Genomic DNA, 19,483 nt, shown 5'->3' on the forward strand with positions numbered 1-19,483 from the left:
AAAGGAGAGAAGACCAGGAAGTGAATGGGGCCCAGTTTCAGAATAATATAATTAAAATATTTCAAAATTTATAATGACTTTTAACAATACCATAGCATTCTCAAACCCCATATAAAAAGTAGGATGTACTGTGTATCTGAAAGGAATACGTTTATGTGGTGCAAGCGTTTAGCACTGCTGCCTTACATTTTTGGGTGATGAGGTTCAAAACCCATCATGGTGTCTGTCTATGTTGAGTTTGTTCCTCAGCTGCTCCGATTTCATCCCAAAATTCAAGAATTTGCAACTTATGTTAACTCTGTGGGTTGTGATGCGCTGAAGCTCAGTCCAGACCCGCTTCCCACTCTGCGTCTCATACTTCTATGATAGGCTTGGGCTGCCCACAATTTACTTATTTCTTTGTTTCATTTTAAACCAGGTGGTTAACCATTAGCACTTTGTGATGTGTTCCTCATTTTTAATTGTCTGCTTGTTAGGAAACAATAAGCAGTAAATAATGCAAAACTCTCAAGAGGCAAGTAAATTATGATAAATCAGATATAAAGAAATATAGAAAATGAGCAGACTCCTGTGCTTTTGTGGCTATAAGCAATAAAAAATAAAAGACACACTATTAATTTGTGAAATTGTGAGAGACTGTGAGAGCAAACTACCTATTCAAATAACAAAAGAAAAAACTGACCTGAGAGGGGATAAGTGGGGATAAGTAAAGGTGAAGAAGCAAAGTAGTGGTCTTACAGGACCAGAACTAGAAACACACACAGACTGACAGATAGATAGATAGATAGATAGATAGATAGATAGATAGATAGATAGATAGATAGATAGATAGATAGATATGAAAGGCACTATATAATAGATAGATAGATCGATGTGAAAGGCACTATATAACAGATAGATAGATCGATGTGAAAGGCACTATATAATAGATAGATAGATAGATAGATAGATAGATAGATAGATAGATGTGAAAGGCACTATATACCAGATAGATAGATAGATGTGAAAGGCACTATATACCAGATAGATAGATATATGTGAAAGGCACTATATACCAGATAGATAGATAGATAGATAGATAGATAGATAGATAGATGTGAAAGGCACTATATACCAGATAGATAGATAGATGTGAAAGGCACTATATAACAGATAGATAGATAGATAGATAGATAGATAGATAGATAGATAGATAGATAGATAGATAGATGTGAAGGCACTATATAATAGATAGATAGATAGATAGATAGATAGATAGATAGATAGATAGATAGATAGATAGATGTGAAAGGCACTATATAACAGATAGATAGATAGATAGATAGATAGATAGATAGATAGATATTTTTTTATTTTTTAAAAAGACCTTTATTTTGAACATTAACAATATATACAGTCATAAGACAAACAATCCCAATATTCAAGATAAAACAAAAAGTTATATATCAGCCAACCACCACTACTTCCCCCTTTACACTCCTCCTACTCCGCACATTAAAACATATTGTTGATGCCTACCAATACTTTTCATTCCCAGTTATTTTTTTTACTCCTCCACTACTCCCCAGTCCCCACACATTAAGTTAAGTACACAAGTCTGTATTTAGTATTCAGTACTCTGTCCAATCCTTCTAATGTTTAACATAACAATTGCTCACCCGCTATTCTTCTTTGTTATTCCAAATTAATTTTTAGTTGCCCCTCCTCAATAGAGCACAGCACCCCCTTCACTCCCCACACTTTTCAAATTCTTCAATATTACACATTGTTTTATAATAAGTAAATTCCAGCCTAATTCTTGAAATTACATAAAATTTGAAAATAAACAGTACATCATCTGGTAACAAACTACTCTGTTTATTATTACGGCTTTTTAAAATGGATAATTTTGCCTGCCCAAATAAATAATTTAAAAGTTGAAGTTTTGATTTTGATTTTTTGTTGTATTTCATGCCCCAAATAAATTTCTGATCATCAAAAGAAACATTAAATTTTTCACATATTTTTTGAAAGTACATAAACAGAGTTTGCAGTCTCGTACAATACAAGAATAAATGATATACAGTCTCTCTCCCCACAGAAGGCACATTTATCGCTCACATCACTTTGAATTTTACTTAAAAACACATTAGTAGCGATGACCCCGTGTACGATTCTCCATTGGAGATCGCCTGCTCTCTTATTATTAGGTGGTTTATAAAATTCTCTCCATGCTGGCCTGACCTCCGCCTTTACATTTAATTTTTCAGTCCAGGGCGTCATGATGGTGTTTTTTAGATTTGGAAAATGAAAACTTTAATGCAGTACACATACATATCTTTTTTAGTTAAAGATCGAAAAAAACATTTTTTTGTCTATCAAACCTTAAAATCGAGTCCTCCCTCACACCATTCATGTCTAATTTAGGTTCCACCTCCAGATCAGAAAAACAGTCCTCCTCCTCCTCCTCCTCCGTTTTGGATGTACTGAAGTCGAGTTCCCTGATTTTCTCTAAGCCTAATGAGGTCTTTTGCCATAAAGGACAGTAAATAATTGACCGTTCTTATTGATCGATGCCCATCCTTGAAGCCAACACAGTTGAATCTTTAAAACTCTTGTTGTCTTCCTCCAATAATTGAGAACAAACCACAATTCCACTTTTAATCAAAGTCTTTACAAAACTAATTTTAAAAAGTAGTGGACATGTGAATAAAGAATTAAAATGAGGGGTTCATTGAAAAGTGAAGGTGATTTGGATGGCACTCTCTGAAGAAAGGAACTCCAAGTATGTAAAACTCCCTTATAAAATTTGGGTAACGGAGTGAGATCAAACCTGCTCAAGTCCATTAGCAATAACTGCACATCAAAACTCAAATTTTCAATCTTATGGAAAAATGAAAGAGCCAGTTTTTCCAAATTAATGGTTCCAAAGAAAAAAACAGGCGCTGTAAAACCATCAACCTGAAACTAGCGGCCTTGCAGCAGACATCAATCAGCCCTTGTCCTCCTTCCTCCACCGGTAAACTGATGAGCCCTTTCTTGAGCCAGTGCATGCCATTCCAAAAAGTCAACTAATAATTTTGTATGGAGTGTAAAGTCCTGCTGGCGGGTCAACACTCCTCAGTCTGTGCCACAGCATGGAGGCCACGAGATTGTTAATAATGAGAACTCTTCCTCTAAAAGAGAGTTTAGGTGCAATCCACTGCCATTTCTTTAACCTCAAGTCAATCTGTTGTAAAAAGCCCTCCCAGTTGTCCTTTTCAGTGTCCTCACCACCCAGCACAACCCCGAGATAACGGAAAGCTTTCCTACTCCAGCCCAGCCCTGATGGCAAGACTGGTGGAGGACGATGTGCCCAGTCCCCTGATAAATATGCATTCCCCTTCTCCCAGTTAACTTTAGCAGAAGATGCTCCTTCAAAAAGTGTTAAACATTTACATACAGCGGAGACGTCTGCATCAGAATCCACAAACACCACGACGTCATCTGCATAGGCCAGAAATTTAAACGTTAAATTTTTAGACAGCGGAATTGTGAATCCCTGCAGGTGTTTATCAAGCTGCCTAAGAAAAGGTTCAATGGAGATGGCATATAACATCCCTGACAAAGGACACCCCTGACGAATCCCCCTGGTCACAGCGAATGGCCGGCTTAACACCCCATTGATTTTTAATACTCCAAACACGTTGGAATACAACAGTTTGATGTACCTTATAAAATGTAAACCAAAACCAAACGCTCTTAAAGTTGTAAATAAATATTTGTGATCGACCCGATCAAAAGCCTTTTCTTGATCTAACGACAGAACGCCAACATCGATATTGAAAGCTTTCGATGCAGAAATGATGTCCCTCAGCACAAATATATTGTTGTGGATTTGTCTGTCCGGTACGCAGTAGGACTGGTAGGGGTTGATGATGCTGCCCATCACTTTTCTCAGCCTCGTCGCTAATCCCTTCGAGATGATTTTATAATCTGAGCAGAGTAAGCTCACGGGCCGCCAGTTCTTCAGAAGGCAGAGGTTGCCTTTCTTAGGTAGCAACGTGACTACAGCTCGGCGACAGCTGACCGGAAGCTCCCCTGCTTGCAAACTGTCCTGTACCACCTCGAAGAAGTCCAAACCTAATAACGGCCAAAAATGTTTATAGAATTCAACCGGTAAGCCGTCAATTCCGGCGTCTTCCCAGTATTTAGACCTCGAGTGCAACTGTGAGTTCTTGAAAAGTGAGGTCACTGTCCAGAAACTCAGCTAAATCATCAGAAATGTGAGGCAGTCCTTGTAGCAAAGTGGCTGAAGAAGAGAAACTGAGCGGCTCCTTTGAAAACAAAGTCTCGTAAAAAGACACAGCAAAGTCCCGGATGTCCTCAGGCTCTCTCAGCTCTTCTCCAGTGTCTTTTTGGAGGACATGAATAACTTTTCCTTGGGCTTCCTTGTTTTCCAAAGCAAAGAAAAATTTTGTAGGTGCATCGAGGTGGTTAAGTTGTTGAAATCGAGAACGTATTAAAGCTCCGTGAGCTCGAAGTTCCAATAAATCCCGTAGTGTTGTTTTCTTTGTGCTCAGGTTGTTCAGCAGATCTTCAGAGTAGCCATTTAGCAGAGTCTGATGGATCTCGTGATCTCCTCCTCGAGTTTCTTCATTTTTAAAATACAGGCCTTGGTGACGTGTTCAGTGTACTGTTGACAGAACTGACGAATCTGCACCTTGGACACGTCCCACCACTGTCTCAGGGATCCGAACTGCAGTTTGGTGGAACTCCACTGCTTCCAGAAGAAATTAAAACATTCCACAAAGTGATTGTCCTGAAGGAGAGTTGTGTTGAAGTGCCAGTAAGATTTATATTTTGTGGAGATGGGAGGAGAAAAGTAACAGAAACCAGAGAGTGATCGGAAAAAGCGACAGGAGTGATGAGAGTGTTAGTTAATAAATTGAGGTGCCGTTTTGAACTGTAAAAGCGATCTAAGCGAGCAAACGAGAGGTGCCCTCTGCTCCCTTTGAGCCACGTGAACTGTCTGTCAGCTGGAAAGTGAGAGCGCCACACATCGACCAAGTCATAGGTCTCACGATTTCCTTGAGTTTCTTAACTGACCCCAAGTGCGGCTCGGCCCCATTTCTATCCATAAACCAGTCCTCTGTACAATTAAAATCCCCCCCCAGCACGACGATCTCATTATTTGTAAATTCATCCAAAACCTTCCTTAATAATTCAAAAAAATCCACCCTGGCAGTGCCGTTATTGGGGCATAAACATTAATAAAACCAACGAGTGGGGCCCTCCTCTGCCTTCACAACAAAAGTCTCCCAGCCATAACCTCAGTCACCTTTGTGATTTTTAACAAGGAGGTCTTACTAATCAGCACCGCCACCCCTGCGCTCACACTGGTGCCATGACTGAAAAAGCCTCCCTCCCCAGTCCTGCACCCAGGCAGCCTGACTCTGTGGATCTGAGTGGGTCTCTTGTAGAAAACCCACATCTAAGTGCTTTTGTTTTAAAAAATCACAGACCAAGGTCCTCTTTAAATTATCTCGACAGCCATTGACATTTAGGGTACCCACGTGTAACTCAGCCATAGGTACAACACAAAAGAAACACAAAACACACCAGAAACCAAGAGATTCACTTTCATGACTGCAGTATCCATCAGGACTTATTTTGAAGGATCTTTGCACTCTGCTCATTACATTTTTAACCTGGTGGTCTCCTTTTGGTCCAACCCTAAATTAGCTGCATTGCGCTTTATATTTTTGCTGAGCTCAAAAGAGTTCAAGGTCTGGAAAATAATCCTGCACTTGAACACCCCTCTTTCCCTCTAAATATTCCAAGAACTTTCTGATGCTCTTAGTGCTGTAACCCCCTTTAGGCTCCAAACCAAACACTGAGAAGGTGTTATCAGAAATGTCGGAGGTATTCTCTTCTTCACCCTCCACACCTTCACCACTATCTGCAATATCCTTCTTTTAACTGATACCATTTGTTTTTTGGACCGATTGTCTGACATTAAAATCTTTTTGCCTGTGGTGGACTCCACTGCTTCCTTTCTTTTCCTAGTGGTGATTTGTGAGGTCTCCTTACACTCACTCGACTCCACACTCACATCCATCTTGTCTGCCTCACTCACTGCTCTCCTTACACCTTTGACTTCCTTCCTACTGCTGCTGCTGCTTGCATTTTGTTCAGTGCCCAGGTCCAACTCAAGATTGCCCTCAGTAGAAACTACATTAGGCATGACTACATTTGTCTCATTATTAGTGGGCAGTGTTGCACCACTTGGAGACGGATCATCTCTTGTTGTATCGTTACAGCCCCCTTCATCCTGAAGCAGGGTGACATTCTCATTACTGCAGACTTCTGCAGCCTGACCAGCGAGGGCCTCCTCAGTCTCAGCTGTGCGCCTTCTATAAGGACGGAGGCTCCTTCACCTGGGACACTGGGCTCATCTACAGGTGTATCACCAGCCTCAGCCAGCACACCTTTGTTATTTTTGTCTTGCTCTTTTTTAGTGTCTATTGCAGCATCACCTTTGTCAGCAGGCTCCAGTTGCTCCTCGGTTTCCTTCTCATCTAATTCACTTTCACTATCAGTCAGCTCACCGTCTTCAAACTCCTCCTCCTCCTCCTCTTCAGACTCTGGCTCACTCTCTCTACTTTCTTCATCACTTAAATAAACATTCTCTCTTTGCAGTCAATCGCTTTATGGCCTGCTCTACCACAACTGAAACATTTCATTGATTCTGAACTCACAAACACCACGTAATCCACACCCTCCACTCGGAACTTTAAGGCCACGCTAAGTTCATCATTCGCGTTTTTTAAAATCATATAAAGCTGTCGCCGAAAAGACACGACATGCTTTAAATCAGGGGATCTGCAGCCCAGTGGAATCATAGTAATGGCAGACATCACTTCACCATATCTGCGCAGTTCGCGCTGCAAGATTTCATTACTCAAGAAAGGAGGTACATTGGAAATGATAACCTTACGAGCAGGAGTCGACAGCGGCAGCACGGAGATCAGCGCGCCATTAAGCACAACACCCTGCTCGACCAGTCGGGCACCAGCGCTTCATCGTCCACAAAAATTACTACAGCTTTATTCATACGGGAGGCTGACCGTACATTCTTACACCCCACCACCCTACTGACCTCCATAACGCAGGCCTCCACCGAGACCGCCGGATCAACAAGCAACCTTACGGCGTGCCTTCTGGAAAGACCTGAAAACTATCTGGAGATAAGCCATCTGCATTCATTTTAGACGCCGCTATCGCGCCTCTTTAAAACTGAAAAGTATTCGTAAAACTAAAACAAACAAACAAAAAGAAAGAGAGAGATACTCACAACACGCACGCCGCCACGACGAAAACACAGACACGCCCACCCCAGACCACACCAATCAAGAGGCAAACGGACAGAGAGATAGAGAGAGAGATAGATAGATAGATAGAAGTGAAAGGCGCTATACAATAAATAGATAGATAGATAGATGTGAAAGGCACTATATAACAGATAGATAGATAGATAGATAGATAGATAGATAGATAGATAGAGTGAAAGGCACTATATAATAGATAGATAGATAGATAGGTTGAAAGGCACTATATAATAGATAGATAGATAGATAGATAGATAGAGTGCAAGGCACTATATAATAGATAGAGAGATAGATAGATAGATAGATAGAGTGAAAGGCACTATATAATAGATAGATAGATAGATAGATAGATAGATAGATAGATGTGAAAGGCACTATATAACAGATAGATAGATAGATAGATAGATAGAGTGAAAGGCACTATATAATAGATAGATAGATAGATAGATAGATGTGAAAGGCACTATATAACAGATAGATAGATAGATAGATAGATAGATAGATAGATAGATAGATAGATAGATAGATAGATAGATAGATAGATAGATAGATAGATAGATAGAGTGAAAGGCACTATATAATAGATAGATAGATAGATAGATAGATAGATGTGAAGGCACTATATAATAGATAGATAGATAGATAGATAGATAGATAGATAGATAGATAGATAGATAGATAGATGTGAAGGCACTATATAATGCCTTTTAATATCTGACATGCTTTATGGAAACAGTGGTATTTCAGCAGTGACATTAAGTTTATTGGATTAACAGAAAATATGCAATATGCATCATAACAAAATTACACAGGTGTATAAATGTGGGCACCCAACAGAGATTTGACATCAATACTTAGTTGAGCCTCCTTTTGCTCCTTTGATCCTCTAGACCAGGGGTCCTCAATCACGGTCCTGGAGGGTCGCAGTGGCTGCAGGTTTTTGCTCCAACTTATTTGCTTAATAAGAAGCACTTATTGCTTCTGCTTCACTTTAGTTGTCTCGCTCAATAAGATTATGAACCCTTATTGTTTATTTTAGTCTTAAACAGCCGTATTCTTGGTTTTTAATTGCTCCTAATTAGCAATAACATGCAAATGACAAAATAACCTAGCATTTCTCCATTTAGCTTGCTACCATTTACACCTGTGTGTATGTATCATGCCCTGTGTGGTTTAATTAAATATTTCGAAAGAAAGTGAAGAGAAAAAGTGAAGGACTGAAAATTACTCCTCCATTTTAGCCTTCAAATCATTTGGATGACATCCTTAGAGAGGGGAAGAAAATCTAGGATATGAGAATGACCTGACATAGAGGAGTTAAAGCACTAACAAGCCATGAAATTAAATTATTGGCAAGAATTGCTTTCTAATTAAGGAGCCGGGTTAGCACAAAAACCTGCAGCTACTGCGGCCCTCCAGGACTGAGATTGAGGACCCTGCTCTAGATGCTGTCCTCCTGTAGCCTGTGATGAGTGTCTGGATTCTGGATGAGGTATTTCTGACCATTCTTCATACAAAATCTCTCCAGTTCAGTTCAATTTGATGGACAGCCTGCTTTAAATCATCCCATAGATTTTCGATGATATTCAAGTCAGGGGACTGTGATGGCCATTCCAGAACATTGGACTTCTCCCTCTGCATGAATGCCTTTGTAGTTTTCCAACTGTGTTTTAGGTCATTGTCTTGTTGGAATATCCAACCCCTGCTTAAGTAACTTCAACTTTGTGACTGATGCTTGAACATTATCCTGAAGAATTTGTTGATATTGAGTTGAATTCATCCGACCCTCGACTTTAGCAAGGGTCCAAGTCCCTGAACTAGCCTCACAGCTCCACAGCATGATGGGACCTCCACCAAATATGACAGTAGGTAGCAGGTGTTTTTCTTGTTCTTCTTCCGCCATGCAAAGTGCTTTTGGTTCTGACCAAATAACTCCATTTGTGTCTCTTCAGTCCAAAGCACTTTGTTCCAAAATGAATCTGGCTTGTCTAAATCAGCATTGGCATACAACGAGCGACTCTGTTTGTGGCGTGAGTGCAGAAAGGGCTTCTTTCTCATCACCCTGCCATACAGATGTTCTGAATTGTAGAGCGATGTACAGATACACCATCTGCAGCGAGATGTTCTTGAGGTCTTTGGAGGTGATCTGTGGGTTGTCTGTAACCATTCTCACAATCCTGCCCCTGCATTTGCCGCTCCTGTATTTTTCTTGGCCTGCCAGACCTGCTGGGTTGGTTTAACAGCAACTGTGCCTGTGGCCTTCCATTTCCTGATTCCATTCCTTACAGTTGAAACTGACAGTTTAAACCTCTCAAATATCTTTTTGTAGCCTTCCCCTAAACCATGAGACTCAACAATCTTTTTTTTCAGATCTTTGGAGAGTTGCTTTGAGGATCCCATGCTGTCTGTCACTCTTAATGAGCTCATCCAACCAATTTGGTGTCGCACGTAATCAGCATTGAGCAGTGACAGGCATTCAAATCAGCAAAATGACAAGTGGACCCACATTTGTGCACAGCCAGTTTTTTTATATTTGATTTAATTTCATACAACTAAATACTGCGTCACTAAAAATCTACTGTAGATAGATAGATAGATAGATAGATAGATAGATAGATAGATAGATAGATAGATAGATAGATAGATAGATTGGTAGCTATTCAGCCCATAAGAGCATTTGTGAGGTCAGGTAGTGACGTGAGACGAGAAGACTTTGCTTGCAATCAACATTCCAGTTCATCTCATGGTTGAAGTCAAGGCTCTGTGCAGGTCTCTCTAGTTTCTCCACGTCTTAATGGACGTGACTTTGTGCACAGAACCTTCCACAAACTGTTGCCACGAAGGTGTCTTGAATGCTGTTGCCTGTTGCTACATTAACAGTATCCTTTACTGGAACCAAGGGGCCAAGCCCAAGCCCTACCTTTACCCCTTTTCCTCCAGACTTTACAGTAGGCTCGATGCTCTCATGAAGGTAGCGCTATCTTGGTATCCACCAAAAACAGATTCACCTGAGCTCAGTAATGTTGAGGGAGTCCATATAATTTTAGTCATATGGTGTATTTTCAGACGTACAAAAATTTGAAGCAACAGCAACACTGATGGCAATGCATGTGTGACACTGCTGCATATTTCACACGTTAATCCCACTTCGTGTGCCAAAGTTAGGCTTTATTTGGGTCACATTTAAAATGTCTGATTTAACCATAATACTTAAAGAGCTGTAAAGTCCTCTGTGAGCTTGGAAACACTTTATATGACACACGAGGGCTCTATGCAGGTCCTCTTTGGATTTTCTCCATGTACTGTACATCACACATCCCAAATGATTAGTGCCAAGCAGGTAGACAACTTTTCAACTTGACCTATTTGGACTGAGGTTTTAATCCAGGACTGGCTCCTACCCAGTATCCAGGGCTGCTGGGATAGTCTCCAGCCTCTCACAATCCAGAACTAAAATGAAATAAAACAGATATGCTTTCACAATTTATGAAGGATCCAAAAACAGCTCAGTTGTTCTCGTATTGTAATCCACCCACATCCCTTAAAAGGAATGGAATTATACAGAGACTGAAAACAAACTATTAGGCTGTATCTTCTGAGCAATGCTAACCGCTGTAAATGAGAAAAGCCCACCGATATATATGTAAGGCTTGGCCAAATCAGATAAAAACCACAGAAAAATACCAGACACTTGGCGTAATGTGTAAAATGGCTTCCTTAGGCATAAGGGCATCTTGTTAACACAGACAGTGTGTAATCTGTCAGCGATAACCTTTAGATTAGAAATTCTGTTTGCTCTTTTATCCTCTGACTACATTTTGTCTCGCCTTATCTCGTGACACAGTAACTTTCACACAGCCAGTTTACTCTTTAATATTATTAATGGACTTTCGGAACGGCTCATAAATAAGATCTTGAATAACGCATACGGTAGATTCAGGAAGTATTGAGTCCCCTTCACGTTCTGCGTTGTAGATGTCATTTTAAATGGATACATTTGCCATTTTTGCCAATCAATCAACATTCAATAATCAATAATGACAAAGTGAAATCTTTCAAATAATAAAAATCAAAAAAAAAAAAACCTAGAAGGATTCGGAGCCTTTGCTGTGGCACTCCAGCCATCAGCCATAACACCTGCACTTCAGAACTGGCAACCTACCAGAAGATGAGCGTAGTCAGGGCTGGCCAGTACTCGGTTGGGAGGCCATCTAGGAAAAGGTTAGGGTTAGTGCTGGAAGAGGTGTTAAGAGTAATAGTTTATAAGTTCTTTAACTGTTTCAATTTTCTCTCCGGCATTGTTGAGTTTACTACACAGCCTTTTATTTCTGCATCATCATTAATAAGCAAGTCGCCTTAAACTGATCTCATAGCACTTGGGTGCCGAAAGCGGCTTAGAGAGACTTTTATTTTGACATGTGTCCCTAGTCTTCAGTTTAGCATTGAAGCTTTTATGTTGCTTCTTTAGTTCATCTTCATCGCTTTGCAAAGATATTAATTCATTATTTAACCTTATGTATTCTGTCATCAAAGTATAAAAGTCTTTTTTTAATAACTGTTCTTATGTTCTCACACTTAGATTCTTTGAGTTAACTGTTCATATTTTTCATTTGTTTCTGACTGAGGATCGACACATTGTTCTAAAGCAGTGGTCTCAAACTCCGGTCCTGGAGGGCCGCAGTGGCTTTTCTTAATTAGTGACCTGCTACTAATTAACTTCTTTTGAATTACATTTCATTGATTTGTTCTTAAAGACTCAGATCCCTCAATTGTTTCTTTTGCTTTAATTAACAACCAAACAATAAGGAGATATGAAATGAGCCAAAACATGACGAGCAAACTGCATTCATCACCCAATATCTGAAAAGAAAGAAAGGTGAAGGTCTCAGGAATGTTGATCTGCTCAGGTCCATAAAACATTTAACCAAAAAATTAGAGAATGAGAGAAAATCAGAAATTCAGAAATGTCTGCTATTGCACAATGAGAGCAGCAACAAGCCAATGAATTAAAAAACGAGTTTAATTAATGACAAGAATTGGCGACTCATTAAGCAACTGGTTGGAGTGAAATGGGTCGGAGTTTGAGGCCCTGACTTAGATACTTTGAGCCTTTTACGTACTTCATCAACCTGGATACCTATCCATATTTTTCGGCTATTTCTGACTGAAGATTGACACATTGTTCTAAAGCAGTGGTCTCAAACTCCGTTCCTGGAGGGCCGCAGTGGCTGCAGGTTTTCATTCTAACCTTTTTCTTAATCAGTGAACTGTTTTTGCTGCTAATTAACTTCTTTGAATTCATTTTAATGGACTTGTTCTTCTCAATTCTTTCTTTTCATTAATTAGCAGCCAAGCAATAGTAGGATATAAAATGAGCCAAAACATGACCAGCAAACTGTGACCATCATATAATATCTGAAAATGAAGAAAGGTGAAAGTCTCAGGGTGGTGGCACGGTGGTGCAGTGGGTAGCGATGCTGCTTCGCAGTTACGAGACCCGGGTTCGCTTCCTGGGTCCTCCCTGCATGGAGGTCTGCGTGGGTTTCCTCCCACAGTCCAAAGACATGCATGTTAGGTGCATTGGTGATTCTATATTGTCCCTAGTGTGTGCTTGGTGTGTGTGTGTGCCCTGTGAAGGGCTGGCGCCCTGCCCGGGGTTTGTCTCCTACCTTGCATCCTGTGTTGGCTGGGATTGGCTCCAGAAGACCCCCGTGACCCTGTAGTTAGGATATAGCGCGTTGGATAATGGATGGATGGATGGAAGGTTTCATGAATGTTGATCTACTCAAGTCCATAAAACATTTTACCAAAAAATCACTGAATAAGAGAAAATCAATAATTTCGGAAATGTCTGCTATTGAACAAAGAGAGCAGCAACAAGCCATGGAATTAAAGAATGAGTTTAATTAACGACAAGACTCAGCGCCTAATTAAGCAACTGGTCGGAGTGAAATTGTTTGGAGTTTCAGGCCCTGACTTAGTTGGTCTTCTGTTGGCGCCCTCATTTCACATTTCATTTCTGTTTGGGTGCCATTTAAGGGTAAGAAATGAAGCAATTCAGAGGAACAATGAAGAATGCAAGAGAACAAATCTTACAAAACAAGTCAAATCAAATGAATGGAAAAGGAGTTAATTAGCTGCAAGAACGAGTTGCCAATTAAGTAAAGGGTTAGAATGAAAACCTGCAGCCACTGCGGCCCTCCATGACCGGAGTTTGAGATCACTGTTCTAAAGGGTCTGCCATTAATGGAGATTAACCTGGGCAGCGGCGGTACGGTGAGCTGCTTGCTGTCATCATGGAAATGCTCCCCCACTGTTGCGTCACAGTCGTCGGGGTGGCTGCTCGAGATGGCATTTCAATCATGCACCAGGAAAGATATTTAAGTTCTTTACTCTTAGCTTATACAGCTAAGGCGTGGTCTGAGTGTGGACCCCTATGCCCCACAACACTGATGGAGGACACTCTGCTGCAAAAATGGTGCCTTCCTTCAGATAAGACATAAAACTGAGGTCCTGACTCCCTGTGGTCATAAAAGATCTTTCATAAAGACCTGGCTGTATCACGATGTCTAGGATAAATTGTCCACCATGGCCTAATGATTCTGGACCCCTAATCATCCCTCTGTCTCTAAATGGCTAACTATCTCTTTCACCACTTCACCACCTAATAGCTAATATGTGGTGGCCGTACTGGTGCAAAAATGGCTGTTGTCGTATCATCCACACACACCAAGCACACACTAGGGACAATTTAGGATCGGCAATGTACTGTCACACATGATGCAATTAGGAGGCTGTCAAAAAGCCTAAAGGTAAGTAAAACATCGCGAGATAAGGGGTTGTCACGTGGTACCTACCTGAATTCTCTTTCGTCAACAGAAAACAAGAAGAAAAATAATCCCGCAACTTCCGGGTTCCAAAATGGCCGCGATTGACGTCACTTCCGGCCAACCTTGATGACGTCACTTCTGGCACCCACAAATCACCTCACTTCCGGCTCATCAGAATGAAGTTGTTTCCGGGTCCTGTTGCAACGTCACCATATGCCAACCATTTCCTGTCACATGTTTTGTTTTGCTATATAACCGCCATTTTGTATCAGTAAAATCGTTCTTTGTACTTTCAAGACTTTGAATCAATTCATTTTTCTCTTATTGTCTGGACGACAATATACGGGGACGGTCTCCAAAACTTATTCTACCACAGTACCTACCTAACCTGCATGTCCTTGGACTGTGAGAGGAAACCAGACCACCCGGAGGTAACCCACGCAGACACAGGGAGAACATGCAAACACCACGCATGGGGGTCCCAGGAAGAGAACCCGGCTCACTTAACTGTGAGGCAGCAGCAATACCCACTGCGCCACCATGCCGTCCCTAAGTAACTATAAGAAACTAATATTTTGTTATTGAAATTAAGCAATGCTAAAATTAACATTAAACATTCTAGGATTGGCTCTTACAGACGGAATAAAACATATTTACATTTATTATGAAACACATGCAAGGCAGGAAACAAACCCTGGGCAGGGCACCAGCCCACCACAGTAATATGATTATTTTTATTATTAGTAGTAGTAGTAGTAGTTATAGTAGTAGTAGATGAGACTAAGAAAAAGATGCCCCGTGATCAACCCCATTTTTTAAAGTATCGTTGGAACTTCTTATTCATGCCAGACGATGCTTTGGTCAAGCTCTAGTTATGATGCAGTAAGTGACTAACAGATGAGCCCACTTCGCCCCTCTTCTAAAGTGTTACCTGCTTTTTCCAGGCTAAGCTTTGTGGTCAAATTCAAAAATTGTTTGTTACGACATCAAGAATTCAGTCAGCAACGTCATTACTCATTGTTTCGGGAAATGAAATAAGACCTCAGCAAGGCCATCCATCAAAAGCCTTCAGTCCTGTACACGCCGGCTCCCTCCTAAAAGGCTGCAGCTGCTACTCTGGAGCTGAATAAACTGTTTCTTGACATTTCCTTCACCTCTCCCTTGGCATGGCTGGTGCGCTAACTCCAGAGTCCTCATCCGTCTTCCCAAGCCCTCCAAACGACAGGACAATGACATGGTCACTTGGTAACCTACAATTTCTTTCCATTTATCTTCCTATTATGGCAACTATTATGAGATCCCGGTTCACGGTTACTCTGCCTTGTCTGGCCACTCGACCTGAGTCGGGACGATAATTTCCCAGGCAAGGAGACGGCATCAGTCAACTGCTTGCGGCTGACAGCCTTGACGCCAATACCCTTGAGAGAAATGTAAATCAGCCAGGGAGCAGACTCAGGGAAAACTAGCTCTGTTAGAAATACTGCCGTGATTGTTTGTCTTAACCAGTCGGGCACATTGCCGAGGCGGGTGCTAATCGGATTGTGGTGCAAATGTAACATTTGGTCCCGTCTCATCCTTTAAGAAACTGCACATCGCGACTCTCGTCTCACCTTCTGTTTGCCTGGATCCTTTTCGCAGTAGATCAAAACGTGACTTCCTCTTTCATTTCCTTCAATGATTTGCCAAGAGTTGGGACAGAATGATAACAAAATGGAGATTCTCGTCCCACTGGACCAAATTGAAAACACAAGGTGGTTCAAAAAGATTCATCTGTATTTCAAAATGATTTACTTAATTTGTAAATCATTAGAGAACAATGCAGTAAATTGTAAATGGGCATAAAGTTTATGATGCAATTTGACAAGTGTCAATGTCAACTTTATTTATACAGCACATTTAAAACAACATAGGAATGCTGTGGCCAAAGTGCGTTACAATAATAGAATTAAAGAAAATCATACAATAAACATGAATAACATAAATAGAAATAAAATAAATGAACATAAATAAAATAAATAATAAATAGAAGTAATGTTACATAATCACAATGAGGAAACCATCACTATTACTGAAGGTCACGGAATGCAAGTGAATAGAAATGAGTCTTTAATCTCGTTTTGAATTGTCGACGACTCCTTTATGTGACGAGGTAAAGAGTTCAACAGGTGAGGTGCCACATCTGTCCCCCTTAGTTTTACATTTGGTATGAGGGACAACAAGAGACAACTGACCAGAAGATCTAAGCACTCTGGATGGCTGGTGTAAAACACACAATTCAGATAAATAGGCAGGAGCGAGAAAGTGTAAAGATTTAAAAACTAGCAACAAGATTTTAAAATCAATTTGAAAACTGACAGCCTCCAGCTAATATTGGAGAAACACAATCAGACTTTCTTACCCCAACCATAAAGCGAGCGGCAGCATTCTGGACCAACTGTGACCTGCAGATCAGAGCTTTGCTAATCCCAGAATAACAACAAGTTGCAGTAATCGAGGCGAGATAAAAATAAAAGCATGAGTAGCTTTCTCAAGATCCCTAGAAGATAAAAAAGGCTTGATCTTACCTAATAGACGAAGCTGGAAAAAGCAACAAGAATTAACTTGTTTCTCAAAAGAGAGGTTACTTTCAAAGATAAAACCAAGGAGATAGTCAGTGGTGCTTGTTGAGTGTCACTGTACTCACGGCTCTTTCAATGCGATTTCGGAGATCATCCAGTGTTGTTGGGAGTGGTGGTATATAAAAAGAGTCCTTAACGTACCCCCAAAAATAACAAAAAGTCCCACGCCGTGAGATCTGGTGATTTTGGGGAAATCCAGAAGTGGAGTGCCAACTCGTGGGCTCCTTTACGGCCAATCCAGCGATGAGGGAGCTCGTTGTTGAGAAATGCGCAGACCGAAGGGAGCCATCTTCCGGTGACATTCAGAAACTCTATGACCCCCTCTTTCAATTGGTTCCTCACAATTGTATAAATATGGCACTTTGAAGTCGGATGAATTGTTTTGAATCACCCTATACTACTACAACACATTATGCGGAAGTTTTACCTTGTGAATGGAATTGTTTCTTACACTCTGTGCAATCCTTTTTCTGTTGTTCTCAATGTTTCTCGGTAAGCCATCCCAATGTAAAGACTGCATCAGTTGTTCCTCTCCTCGGCAATACATCCAAACTGCTCCTCCCCTAGGGTGGTCTCTTCCCTAATCTTACTCTTGATAACGCTAATTTCCCAAAATTTCACTGTATGTGACATCAGCTTTGGTAACAGACAAGTCCCCAGCTCGAGAAGGTCTGCACCCGGGTCTTCTTAAAGTTCTTACCTCCTTAATCTGGTTATGGATGACATGTGTGATAAAAGACAAGTCCACCAAAACACGCTGTTCACTGATGACATTGTGTTGTGTAGCAAAAGAAAAAGAGGAATTGGGGAGAAATTTGGAATATAGAGTTAAAGATGAATTGGAAGAAGATGACAGAATACCTGAGGTTTAAAGATGATCAGGATTCAGAAGTGAGTCTGCAGGGAGAGCCATTGAAAAGAGTTGATCATTTTCAACATCTGGGATTGGGTTTTAGCATATGGAAGAAGATGATCCGCTGTGTGATTTACCTGGGCAGCGGTGGTAGGGTGAGCTGCTTGATGTCGTCATGGAAATGCTCCCCCTCTGTTGCATCACAGTCGTCGGGATGGCCACTCGAGATAGAATTTCAGTCATGCACCAGGAAAGGGTCCTCTTAAGATATTTAAGTTCTTTACTTTTAGCTTATAGGTGTGCACCCCTATGCTCCACAATACTGATGGGGGACACTGTGTTGCAAAAATGGTGCCTTCCTTCAGATAAGACATAAAACTGAGGTCCTGACTCCCTGTGGTCATAAAAGATCTTTCATAAAGAGCTGGGTGTATTACGATGTCTAGGCTAAATTACCCACCATGGCCTAATGATTCTGGACCCCTAATCACCTCCTGTCTCTAAAAGGGTAACCATCTCTTTCACCACTTCACCACCTAATAGCTAATGTGTGGTGGCTGTACTGGTGCAAAAATGGCTGTTGTCGCATCATCCAGGTGGGTACTACACATTAGTGCTATTAGAAGTGGCTCACTACTTACTGAAGAGTAGATAATTTTCAACATCTAGGATCGGATTTAGCGTATGGAAGAAGATGATCCGCTGTGGCAACCCCTAACAGGAGCAGCCAAAAGAAGAAGAAGAAGAAGGATCGAGTGGTAGCCCAAGATCGAAAATTAGATAAAGAGATAACCCAAAGAGTGCAGTGTGGATGGAACAATTGGAAGAAGGTATCAGGAGTATCGTGTGATCGCAGAATTAAGGAGCATCTTAAAGGTAATGATTTGAAGACCACCAATGATGTGTGGAGTTGAGACACAGGCAGTAGAGGGAGCGCAGCAGAAGAAGTTTGATGTGGCAGATGTAGAGAGTTTGATCAAAAAAAAAAAGTAAACGCAGAAATAAATTAAGAAAAGGGTGACAGAGTAAAAGAGACTTAAAAAGCTCAAATGAGACGGAGAGAAAAGAAGCACCCCGATTCATCCTGTTTATTTATTTTAAGGATTTTATTGTGGCTTAAATGAGTTCCAGGTCTATTCCACCTCCTAGTCGTTAGACAGGCGCTCCTTTTGTGGGCAGCATAGAGCAGAGTACAGCAAACAGAGGAAGAACACAGGACTACAAAAATTTTTTTTTTTCAAGTGCCAAGGTTTTTTGAATGGATTTAGGGTATTTTGAGGGTGCTGAATTCAAAAATCCCATTCTAGTTTTTGAGATAATGGACATCCATGAAAATAATACATTCCCCCAATGCGACTTGTATGTGATAACAAATGCAATAGCTTTTGGTCTGCCTTTTGACTCTTTAACAGTCTTAGGTAATGAAATATCCCATATAATTATTTTGTATATTTCAATTTGTAGGCCTACGATGCTATAAAAGCGACTTTTTGAAGCCAGAATTCAACTGTGAATTTGCAGAGGAAAGAAGTTGGCTACAGTATAAGTTTGTCAACCCAGTCTTGGTTTATACCCAAAAAGTTCTGTCTTAATAAGTATATGAATTGATGTAAAAATGATGACTCTTCATCAAGAAGAGCCTGCATCAACAATCCTGATGTATTCTGCTACATTTGTGGAGAGAACGTGGTTCAAAAACAAAGGAGACTTTGTGCATTGAGTATACCTGGCTTATTTTGGAGTATAGCTTGGAGACCAGGATAAGTCTTGGTCTCCACATATGGTTTGCAAAACATGTGTGGAGCACCTACGACAGTGGACAAAAGGTGAAAG

The sequence above is a fragment of the Polypterus senegalus genome, chromosome 2 (assembly GCF_016835505.1).
Source record: "Polypterus senegalus isolate Bchr_013 chromosome 2, ASM1683550v1, whole genome shotgun sequence".
In the NCBI taxonomy this organism is placed as follows: Eukaryota; Metazoa; Chordata; class Cladistia; order Polypteriformes; family Polypteridae; genus Polypterus; species Polypterus senegalus.